The sequence below is a fragment of the Lissotriton vulgaris genome, chromosome 11, assembly GCF_964263255.1.
Source record: "Lissotriton vulgaris chromosome 11, aLisVul1.2, whole genome shotgun sequence".
NCBI classification, from domain to species: Eukaryota; Metazoa; Chordata; class Amphibia; order Caudata; family Salamandridae; genus Lissotriton; species Lissotriton vulgaris.
Genome location: NC_141699.1, coordinates 397,300,972 through 397,313,020, shown reverse-complemented (window position 1 = coordinate 397,313,020; position 12,049 = coordinate 397,300,972). Strand labels below are relative to the sequence as shown.

At 46.8% G+C, this 12,049-nt stretch overlaps 1 long non-coding RNA gene across 1 annotated transcript in view; it reads left to right on the top strand.

Moving 5' to 3' along the window:
* Positions 1–5,011, top strand: part of LOC147679863 (uncharacterized) — a 32,738-nt gene extending 27,727 nt beyond the window's left edge. The window contains exons 2-3 of the long non-coding RNA XR_015301014.1: positions 3,461–3,843; positions 4,497–5,011. This is a non-coding gene — a long non-coding RNA (uncharacterized LOC147679863). The remainder of the gene's footprint in view (positions 1–3,460; positions 3,844–4,496) is intronic.
* The last annotated feature ends 7,038 nt before the right edge of the window (positions 5,012–12,049 follow it).

Genomic DNA, 12,049 nt, shown 5'->3' with positions numbered 1-12,049 from the left:
GTGCCATAATGCTCCACCTAAAATGTGAACCAGATTATATCTGCTTCATGCTAAGCCTACGTTTCAACTCTTCCTCTCATAACAGTGTATTTACTACGATGTAAGCCGGATTTTAACTATTGCTCACTAGCGCTCGCTCCAGCTCCTCCACTCATTGTACTCAGTTTCCCAAAATACCCTAAAACTCCCCTCACCTGAATCTGGTAACCTGCACACCGCTCAAGTTCCAAATTCCAGTAACTACACATGCATAACTCCTAACCAGTTAATGACACAGTGAGGTTAAATATAAATTTATGACCACTTTAAAACAGTGTAATTCCGAATTATCCATATTAATCTTCAATATTTACATCAAAAAAGTTCAAAATATAATTTGTTATGTAATGTGTGTTTTTGGTCCTCCATGACGAAGAAACATAACTCCTGTGCAATCCGAAGGATTAAACGCTACAGTGAGTCCAGCAACTCAGAATACTCAAAAGCCCTAAAATGGATTGCTTTATACCTTAAAGACAGACAGTGCTTGGTATTTCTAACAACTTTCATATCCATCTGACACCCACCATTTTAGCAAGCTTGAAGGGTCAATCATCTTTTGTCTCCTATTTATTAGCTACTTAACCGCTTTACGGACCTGATGAAATTGTTCAACCTCAATGTTAGATACAGATGCAGATGCAGATGATACACATTCTTTCTGAAAACGGATGGCCCTTAAGAAATCTAAAAGTCATATATCTGTGCCTTAGATGCATGGATGATAATTAACCATATTAAGTTCACCACAGTAGGGACAGTGGAGTAAACACCACCCTGTCACCATACAGCCCATGGAACTTGATGCTCCCCCAGCTACATCGAGAGAAGTGAGAAGCCTACGAGTAACCATGGACTCTTGCCAGTGTGGTCACAAGGAGCACCTTTTACACTAAGAAGACATTTCAATAATCTTCCCATACCTTAGATGTCAACAAAAACGACAAATTATCCCCAATCTCATGCCCTCAAAACTCAAGTATGCCAATTGCATCTAACTTGGCACCCTCTATTTCAATATTCGCATAAGTCAAGTAAATCCAAAATGCTGCTGCAAGACTCCTCCTCTGCCTTCACCCTGGAGAACAGGTGCCATCAGTCTCCAAGCACTCCACTGGCTAACACTTTACATTATGGGCAGAGCCTCTCAAGAAACGGACAAATTTACCTACAAATTAAATTTAAACAATACAAACAAAACACAACAATACTGGCCAGGCTATCGCCACAGAATATTGCCATATTGCGTTAAGACAAGAAATCCATAAAAGGCTCCACTTTCTCAGTACAAGGTACCATGCTTTGGAACAGATTGGCAGGCGAGGTGTGATGCATCCACAAACATTTAAAGTTTAGAAGAAAGTTGAAAATGTGATTGTTCCCAAGATAAGTACATCAACTGCTGACCCTGGGAAGGAACCGACAACAATAGCCCTCTTGACAGTATGAGTACGATCCAGACCTGTGGAAAATTCCCAAACTGCACATCATGCCAAGACACATACATGCACCCAACCCAAACTGAGAACCAACACTCAACATTATTTTGCTGCGACCTCAGCAGCCATAAGACTTTCATTACCAGTTAATATCAGAAGTCCCTATTCCTGCACAGCACCTAAACATCTGCAACCTGTCTAATGGCATAAAGGACCCTGTTGGGATAGAAAGGTCCTCTGCATGATAATGGACATTTACCCCTGCCCTGAGTGCTCAAATTTACTGTTGCCTGGATCCTTAATGCTGATTTTTGTTGCTATAGGAAAACACAGATTATGCATGTGCGCCATGACATTGACCAGTTTCATGGATTGTGATCTTGTTGGACCGGGAGGGGCGCCCAAGCACTACCCTCATAATGGTGAAGGGTATTGGCTTCACCAGGAGTTAAGCAGCACACGTGCATTGGTGGCAGCACACTGTGTAGTGATTAGTAGGAGTGAACAGGTCCTTTTTAACCTGTGTCACTGGAGTGAGGCCTCCAGGGTCACTCAATTTTTAAGTTCTGCTGCTGGTTGCTTAACTCACCCGTGCCCTACATCAGTTAGATGTGAAGTGCTGTGCAGTGCAGTAATGGTGACTCTGCACTGATTGTATATGTGCCTGGAAGGGTACAATACAGGGATGGAGCAGTGTTATGAAGTGCTTGCATACACTCGGTGTATGTGTAACTGCAAGGAGCACAGTAAGTGAAAGATATAGTGCTATACAGTGCGTGCATGGCGAGTGCACATACTGGGTGTGCAAGTAGTACAGTACATGAAGGGTGTAGTGTTGTGTACAGCACACATGGTGAATATGTGCACTGGCTGTGTGAGTAGTGTGAGTAGCCGAATCGGTAAATATACCGAATCGGTAAAGTTTCCGAATCGGTAACGTTACTGAATCGGTAAATTTACAGAATCAGTAAAGTTACCGAATCGGAAACTTTACCGATTCGGTATATTTACCGATTCTGTAAAGTTTCCGAATCGGTAAAGTTACCGAATCGGTAAATAAGAAATGGTAAAAATGATTTTCTAGATGAAGGTCCCCTTTTAAATACCGAATTTGCATGAAATTCGGTATTTAACAGTCTGTATTTACCATGGATTGAAATCAGGTGGTAACCAGGTGCAGGCTATAAAAAAGGCCCCAAAATGCACCACTTTCACCAGAATGGCGCAATTCTATGTCATTGCGAGGCGGCTACGGCTCCAGGCAGAAGGAGAGAGGGTCTGGAGGAGAGAGGAACAGGTGTATAGGCAGAGGATCACACCATTCCAGCTAACTGAGCCTGAGATCCTACAGAGGTACAGGTTGGCCCTACAAACAATCCTGGACCTCATCAGGGACCTCCACCCACTATTTGACCATCCTACCCCAAGGGCGCACGCCATCCCACCCCATGTGCAGGTGCTGTGTAGCCTACACCTGCTTGCATCTGGAAGCTACCAGAGTGTGGTTGCTGCGGTAGGTGGGGTATCCCAGAGCTGTCTGTCGCGTTTCTTTCAAAAATTCCTTGATGCCATTTTGCAGAGAATGCATCACTACATTAGCTTCCCTGCAATGCATGCAGAACTGCTAAGGACAAAGACAGACTTCTATCCGATGGCGCAGTTCCCTAACATCATTGGCTGCATTGATGGTACCCATATACCAATATGCCCACCTGCTGCCACAGAGTACATTTATCGGAACCGTAAATCCACCCACACCATAAATGTACAGGTGATCTGTGATGCAAAGTATGTGATCACTGACATAGTAGCCAAATTCCCAGGGAGTACCCACGACTCCTACATCTTCCAAAACAGTGGGATCTACGCACGCCTGACTGCGGGGGAATTCGGTGAAGGATACTTGCTAGGTGACACACTGTGTATTTCAGATGGATGTGTGTGTGTGCATGTGATTAATGTTTATTTCTTCTTACTATTAGGGGACAGTGCATATGCCCTCCGGTCCTTCATCCTCACACCCTACCTCAACCCAACAACAGCAAGTCGGAGGAGATACAACAGGGCACCACACAAAACAGCTAGAAACATTGTGGAGCGCACCTTTGGCATGTGGAAGAGCAGGTTTTGCTGCCTCCATAAAAGTGGAGGGGCCCGCCAGTACACACCAATCACCTGCTGCAAAATGATTGCAGCCTGTGCAATGCTGCACAACCTGGCGGTCAAGAAGGGCACAGAAGTGGAAATCTCAGATTATGATGACCATGACGACGAGGAAGCAGTGCCTGAACCACACACATCAGGAGTTGCAACACAAACTGATGGCAGACACAGACGGGAAGAGGTCACACGCACCTTCTTTTAAGTAAGTAAAGACACAAAGACAGGCGTAGTATGCAACTAAACTAGTTTAATTTAGTAATGACGTATGTTTTTCAAAGCACAAATGTGCAACAAAAAGTATTTAACTGCAATGATGTCAGTCCTGGTTAACTTCACCATGAACTGTGAAAGTTATTTCCTTGCTTGCTTCCCTATAACACTTGTAGGTTGCTCAACCTGCTCACTGTCCTGCTGGCCTGTGGCCTCTGCATGGCGCCTGCTCCTCCTAGTTTCAGGGACAAGGGTGTTTCCAATGCTGCTCCTGCTTGTGCTCTCCTCACTTATAGGCACATCCAGAGCAGCTGTGTGTGCAGTTTGTGCATTCAACAGCGCCTCAAGAGCACTGGTCATCCTGCCCATGCCCCTAGTGACCTCATTGGTTTTTTGGGTCATGGCCTCCTGCATGTTGCTGCTTCTCCTGCATAACAGGGATGTGGCAGTGGCCAGGCGGTTGATGGCTTTACTTTGGACATGTGCACGCTGCCTATCCTTGTGCCTCGCAGCAAAATCATTGTCTAGTTTTGTGCATAGAAGCTGCACCGAGTTGTTAATTCCGCGCATCCCTGCTGCCATCTCTTTGTTGACCTGTACCAGCTCACTGATGCCCTTTCCTATTTCTCCAATGTTATTATTCAGGGACCTGATCTGTCGGTGGCATGCCTGAATGGCTTTTCCCTGCATCCTTTGTATCCTCACCATGTTCCCCTCCAGACCAAGGAACACACTTGGACCCGCAACTGGTGCATCTGCTGGCCTTTCTTGAACTCTGCTGCGTCTTGCAGCACTATGGCCCATCCCTGCACTGGAGTGTGTTGTACCAGAGCTAACTCCTACAGGCAAGTTGTGTGGTCCATCACCCTCCATGTCAGCTGCTACGGACTCCAATTCGGGGAGTGGAGCCACGACATGCCTCCTGCCTGGTTGTGATGGAGGCATCACATCATGCTGTGATGCTGGCATTTCTGGTGATGACAGCAGGAGAGGGGACTGAGATCTGCTAGGGGACGCCAGCAACTCTTGGGCCATTTCTGTGTCTTGGGCAGGTGGATGGCTACTTGATGCAGCTTTGTCCTGTGGTACGTTGGGGGTACTTTGTCCTGCATCCTGACTCTCCTCTCTCTCAGGGGGTGTGCCTTCAGCCTCCTGCGAACGCCTGCAAGACGTTTCACCTGCGGACATATGAGCGTACATTAGCTAAGCGCTACTGTCTCACAGTCACTAAAATTAAATAATTATCACATTGGCCATGTTCTGTATGCAGTCATTTCATTAACTATTTGGTTGGTGTGCTGTATGACATGTCCTCACATTTCCTGTCTACATATCGCATCATGCATTGGCCTTGTATAGTGCTAGCAGTACTGGACTTGGGTTCACTTGCCCACTAAGGGTACAGGTAAGGGTGTTGGTATTGGGGGAATGCAGTGCTTTTGTCTTACCTTTTTTGCTTGCAGCTCTGGCTGAGCTGTTTACTTCTCCTAGTCCGCAGACGCTGTCTGGTTCTATGGTTGAGGCCACCATCTACTCCAGGTCAGTCAGGGGGGGTGCTGGGTTCTTGCCTCCGCTAGTTTTTGATGCCTGCTTGTGATGTTCTGCCATTTTCTTTTTGGTTTGGCTCCTCAGGTCATAAAATCGTTTTTTAAGGTCCTCTGTGTCCCTGGTGGTCACCCCAACTGCATTTACTTTTTCCATGATGTCCAGACAGATTTTTCTTTTGGCTGATTCAGCCACAGTCAGGGACTGCCTGCCAAACAATTTGTGGTGCACCTTCACCACCTCCTCCACAAGGACCTGCAGCTCCATGCTGCTGAATTTCAGTTTCCTCCTCCTCTCAGGCTGCTCTTTTTCTTGGCTGCTTGACATTTTTCACTTTTAAAAGTCTTCAAAACCCTTTCAGCTGCTCCTGCACTCAGCTCAGCTCCAACTGCCTTTCCAGAAGCTTCTAATTAGTTGCAGCTGCCTGTGTAGCCACTTCCTGGTAGGGAGGGGGAGGGTGGTAGCACCTGATTGGCTGCCTACTTGTGTTTCACTTTTGTTTGCTTTCCGATTCGGTATTTACCGAATCGGTATTTACCGATTCGGTATTTCCTATTCATTCCTATGGGCCAAAAGGCCCATAGGAATGAATGGGGAATACCGATTTGGTAAATACCGATTCGGTAAATACCGATTTGGTAAGTTCCGATTGTCCGATACCGAATTTTACCGATTCGGTATTTTTTACCGATTTTTTACCTACATACCATTTTCCGATTCTAAAATACCGATAAAAATAAACCGGTACCGGTAAAAATCGGTATTTTAGAATCGGTAAAATGGATTTACCTACATCTGGCCTGTGTTGTTGGACTATCAGCTTGTGAGTCTCTCCTGCTGTGACAGACGGCTTTTCAAAAGGAAGGAGAGGAGAAGTATGTACCTAAAAAGAAGCAGAACCCAAACATTAAACTTCCAAGACCCAGACCCTAAATCACATATGGTGTCCGGAAATGGACTATACCAAGCGGATGTTGAGACCCCAAAAATTGTCATCTGCCAAGCAGCCAGACGGGCTGTGTGAGGAGGAGAATCTCTACAAGACTTCTGCCTGTGACCAGGACTGGGGGGGTCAAGGCCTGCTGCCCTCCCTCTGGGTGAGGAGCTATCACTCAGCGAAACCAAGACCAGATGCTCTGGAGCCTGAAGCACAAGCTTCTTCTTGCTTGCCAACACCAGTGTGCCCTGTGAGAAAGAGGAGAGTGTTGGACGGAGTGAGGTCCAGTGGGGAGCCCTGGCGGGAGGACTCCCAGTGCGAGATGTGAGGTGATGGCTGTTGCATCAATCGGGTCATGGCCCGTGTTCAGAACAGAGTCAGATACCTCTGTATGCCAGGAAAGGACCTCCTTGAAGATAGCCATGTACAAAGACTGCTGTGCGGTAGGGGCAGAAAGAAGTCTGTGCGGCACCGTTGCGGTGACCCCGTGAGTCAGGAGGGGTCACTGTGGAAAAGATAGCCTTGGTATAAGAATGAAAGCCTGTGCAACACCGTAGCGGCAACCCCATATGCTAGGAAGTGCCACCTCGGTAAGGACTGCTGTGTGGTAAGAGCCGATGCCTTGCATGGCATTGGCGTGGCAACCGTGTATGCCAGGAGCGACTGCTGGGAATAATTGTGCCATGTGGATCAGGCAGGAGCTTGTGAACTGTGGGCAGCGGTGACCCGTAGGTCACCAGGAGCAAGGAGAACTACAACTGGCCTGACCCTGTGGACTGAGTGAGGACGCTGTGGAAGCTTCGCCACCTCAGCGGGATCAAGATCAGGAGCATCAAAAGCATACCTTCCCCTTTGGGAGTGTGAAAACTTACTCCACAGGCGGAATGCGGAAACACCTTTGATTGCTGCCGGAGCACAAACTCAAAGGCTAAGGAGAAAGCATGCATTTGCCTAGTGCTGCCACTAGGTCTGCATGCAGCTGACTCACCTCAGCAGGTCTGGAGCTATTGAGAGTGTCTGGGGACAGGGCTCCCTCCAAGACGCTGCAGACTTCCTCCCTGCCAGAGTGGGTAAGAATTGTTACAGGCCCACTGGGCCCTGGGGAATTCGCTGCTGAAAGCACTGCAGTGTAAGACAATTTGAAGAGTCAAAGTGGACTCTGGAGATAAAGTTGCTAGTGAGCATTCCCTGGATACAGTCACCAGCAAATTGGGAATATCCCCGAACACATTGCGAGGAACGCGTGGACAGAAACTTATCATTGAGACACTAGAGGCCTGACCTCAAGTAGGAAATGTGTTATTATCTGTCAATGCAATAATCTTCATTTGAATTAGTAGAGTTAGAAATAAAACACTTCTTTTGGTTATAACAGTAAGTATTTGGTTGGACATTGATTTATTGCTGCTGCCCGCGTTTTGATTTATGAGCCGTGTTCACTAATTGGTATTCACACCTCCCCCTGAGGGAGATTAAGTGCTCGTTCACAACTATCACTGAGAGTCAAATGCAGAAGAGGTACTTGGCGCTGTTGTTCATGATCAGTGGTTGTTTGAGGCCCAGGACATAAGGAAGAAAAGGCCTCAATCCTCACTATTAAGCCCACTAACACCTGCGTAACCTGTGGCCCTCTGAAAGGGCTTTTGACAGACCCTAATCATAGCCCTCCACACTTCTCATAAAAAACAATGTCTACCCTACTTACTACTTTGAAGCAAAATGGATGTCAGTAACCCTTGTCTTTATGTTGGCCCTCCCAGCCTCAATTTAATATAATCCATATCACCAAGTGGTATAACATACCAATTCACTACCAGATCCCCCAACAACAATAGGACTGGCATGTAATGTATGAAAGGACTTGTGGGCCCTTGTTGTTGGCAAGTGGCGGACACCAGCCACCAATCAATACTACTAAATAACCGATCAATACTAACCAGACAAGCCTCCCAAGACCAAAGATATCTGGCACAATTTGTTGGTCACCGGAAGACTTTAACATAGTTCACCCTGTAGATCCCAAGTAGTCACATACACTGAGCCCTGGCATCCTACAATGAAACAAACACAAGGAGACGATGGACGGAGCGCTGGAACGTTTCAGACAGTCACAGATTTGGGTTGAATCCATCATCATTCTTTAGCTCACTTCACCACCTCAGTTCAGACCCAGCTATATGCAAATCAGTCTTGACCCTGTACCTCATGGGAACAGTCCAGCCCGAACTGCCAAGCCAAGTCTTCCCTGAAATGGAAACAAGCATCCTGGGACCGGTTTCTGGGTAACACCCTTCATCAGCCAGGCTAGCTTGAATCCAGTGGCAAAGTGTGCAAGGGACCCACGTCTGGGTATACCCTGCTAACTTAGGGCGAACAAAGCAAACACAAGGAGATGATGGACGGAGTTCTGAAACTTTTCAGACACTCACCCCTAGTCACAGATTTGGGATGAATTCATCATCATTCTTTAGCTCACTTCGCCACCTCAGTTCAGACCCAGCTATATGCAAATCAGTCTTGACCATGTGCCTCATGGGAACAGTCCGGCCCGAACTGCCAAGCCAAGTCTTCCCTGAAATGGAAACAAGCATCCTGGGACGGGTTTCTGGGTAACACCCTTCATCAGCCAGGCTAGCTTGAATCCAGTGGCAAAGTGTGCAAGGGACCCACAACTGGGTATACCCTGCTAACGTTGGGCGAACAAAGCAAACACAAGGAGATGATGGACAGAGTTCTGAAACTTTTCAGACACTCACCCCCAGTTACAGATCTGGGTTGAATCATCATCATTCTTTAGCTCACTTTGCCACCTCAGTTCAGACCCAGCTAAATGCAAATCATTCTTGACTATGTGCCTCATGGGAACAGTCCAGCCCGAACTGCCAAGCCAGGTCTTCCCTGAACCGGAAACAAGCATCCTAGGACTGGTTTCTGGGTAACACCCTTCATCAGCCAGGCTAGCTTGAATCCAGTGGCAAGGTGAGCAAGGGACCCATGTCTGGGCACACATTGCCAACTTGGCATTTGTCACCCCGAGTGGGACGGGTATGCCCAGACGTGGGTCCTGTGCTCTCCATACCACTGGAGTCAAGCTATCCTGGCTGATGAGGGCAGAAAGCCCAAAATCGGTCTTAAGATGCTTGTTTCCAGTCCAGAGAGGACCTGGCCCGGCAGTTTGGGCTGGACTGTTCCCATTGGGTGCAGGGTCAAGACTGATTTGCATGTGGCTGGGTCCAAACTGGAATGGCATGGTGAAGAAAAAAACAATGGATTCAGGCCCAGATCTCTGTACTGGGGTGAATGTATGACATTGTTCTGCATTCTGTCCATCAATTGTTTTTTTTTTTGCACTTGTCACCGAGTGGGGTGGATATTCCCAGACGTGGGTCCTGGAGTCAAGCTATCCTGGCTGATGAGGGCTGAAAGCCCGAAACCGGTCCTAGGATACTTGGTTCCAGTCCAGGGAGGACCTGGCCTGGAAGTTCGGCCTGGACTTTACGCATTGGGTGCAGGGTCAAGACTGATTTGCATATGGCTGGGTCAAAAAACTGGAATGGCATGGTGAGCAAAAAACGATGGATTTAGGCCCAGAACTCTGTACTGGGGTGAATGTATGACATTGTTCTGCATTCTGTCCATCAATTGTTAATTGTTGTTTTTTTGCAGCCTACAATGAAAAACAGGATGATGATAACACAGTACATCTTCCCAGATCACATTTGTATATGTCATCACCCTTTTTGCAGTCGCAAACAGGAGGATCTCCCTTTTGTGGCCGCAAAAAAGAGTCATACATCTAGCCCTTGGACCTCCATTGCCACATAATTCCAGTGGCCCTGCCCATGCATCATGTTTTCTGTTTTTAATGGGGGGAAAATTGCATAGCATGTCTATTAGTGTCTGTGGTTGATCGCTTCACCGTAGGAAGTTCACCTTGTAGCACAATCTGTTATTCACCTGCAGAGGAATACACTCAACACCAACCAAGGGTCCAGGGCCTGGTGGACAGCAATTGGGGGTTAGGACCCACTCCAGCAGGTGCCAGCAGCAGGGTCCAGGGCAATTCCTGTTTATAATAGTCAGCTGCAGGAAAATGTCCTCCCCCAAACGAGTGTTGTGTTTGTCGCTCAAATAGGATGCCAGCCAACTAACCTTTGGAGTCACTTCTGGGGTCGTGGTTCCAAAGCAAGTAGGACCAGCATTCCTTCAGGTTTTTCAGACTGCATGCCAGTTCTTCTTCTGATTTGTCACTGTCCAGGAGTGTTCTGATGAGAGGCTGTGGGGCTGCCACCTTAATACCCAGTGCCAGCCTGTCGTGGAGGGCAATCTTTTGCCCACCCTCTCAACTAGTTTGGGCCATTTACAGACCTTCCTCTGGATTTGGTACCAGATGACAAGAGACAAAGAGGAGGCAAGCCTAGGAGTGATCTTCATGTGGCAGCTACATGGTAGGCATCCTCTGACGCTCATGTAGGGGCTGGGTACAGTCACCCAAGCCATCCTGCCAAGGGCAGATTCTGCCATTCCACACCTAGAGCCCTTTGGCCACTGTTTGGGAGCATTACACATCTCACCAAAAAGGAGCCATCGGGGGCACAGGTGATAGCTGGACACTGGCAGGAAAGCTTTACTAAGGACTTACAAGTAAATTAAATATGTCAATTAGGCATATACCAATGTTACCCTATTTCAAGGAAGGAGCACAAGTACTTTACCACGGTGGCTAACAAAAACCAGGGTTCAGAAACAAGCGGCAAAAATCTGGGGTGACCCCGCAGAAAGGGCAAATTCTCAACACTCAAAGTCAACTTATTAATTTTCTTCAAACATAACCCCTGCAAAATATTAAAACGCATTTACACACTTGCCAGGTAAAGTAAGCCTTTCTTTCCTATTTTAGTTGTGTTCCTTGATCGCCTGCATTGTTTATGCAAACTTAAGACACAGCATTTACTGCCTGAGAGCTAAAACTGGAAGTGTGGCACCAGTTAGTCATCCAGCATCGATGACAGTACTGGGAAATTATCTGCTGTAGGAAACCCACCTTTTCTGTGTGATCACCTCAGATTTTTCACTGTTTGCTGGACCCTATATTTTTGCTGGCTTTGGAACTTTGTACAATTTACCCCTGCTAGCCAGTAGTAAAGTGCCTGTGCTCCCCCTTTAAAAATGGTAGAATAGACATACTTGTAATTGGTATATTAACTTGCCTATAAGTTACTAGTTTATGGTACAAAATTTATCCAGGGCATGGAAGTTATATGCCCCTAGCAGATTGCAGCACGCATTGCGCCACCCTCTACAGTGGCAGTGCAAAATTGTAACAGTCAGGCCAACCATTATAGCCTAACAGTAACATTGCAAAACATGCACTGAGACCTATCAGAGTAAACCCCTAGTTACAGGTAAAAGTCTTCCTATTAAATATTAATAAGTCACCCCAAAGTAGGTCTTGTAGTCCATAAGGGAGTGTGCATGGTAGTAGAAAGCAGAACATGTACAAATTTAAAATTAGCAGTGACTACCCCACTATCCAAAAGGCTATTTTCTCTGTAGGAATACTGACTAGCCCATAGATAAACACTAGGAAACAATATTAATTACTAATACTGCATCCCAGGAAAGGGACTAGCTCGAAAAATAATTGCACCACTAGATGCCAAAACAATTCTTGTGTAGCTACTGTCTGGTTGCTGGAGGACCCTGCTTTTGTCCT